Genomic DNA, 377 nt, shown 5'->3' on the forward strand with positions numbered 1-377 from the left:
GGCAAGAGAACGAACTGGGACGAATAGAAGAATCGAAGGGAGAGAGGACGGAAGAAGAAACTGGTGAAAAGGATCTTGAAGACAAATAGCCGGCCGAGGGGGGGTGGGGGGCGCTTGGCCAAATAACTGTTTTGTTGGATTGTGTGTGTATTTCGAGGATCAGAGCCGGGTAGCGACACCGATACGGCCCCTCGTTCGCTTTAAGTCCCTCCGCTCAAGGTCTGGCTGGCCGGGCCTGGGATACCTGCCTTGGACAGGTGCTGCTGGCCAGGTACTCCCAGCGCCGCCTGTTTACACATTGCTTTGCGCCGCTCTTTTTCGTACTTTGATGGCGTGTTGTTGTTTTAGGGTACCTTCTGTAATTTCGTGTTTCACTT

Source organism: Penaeus monodon, chromosome 33, assembly GCF_015228065.2.
Source record: "Penaeus monodon isolate SGIC_2016 chromosome 33, NSTDA_Pmon_1, whole genome shotgun sequence".
In the NCBI taxonomy this organism is placed as follows: domain Eukaryota; kingdom Metazoa; phylum Arthropoda; class Malacostraca; order Decapoda; family Penaeidae; genus Penaeus; species Penaeus monodon.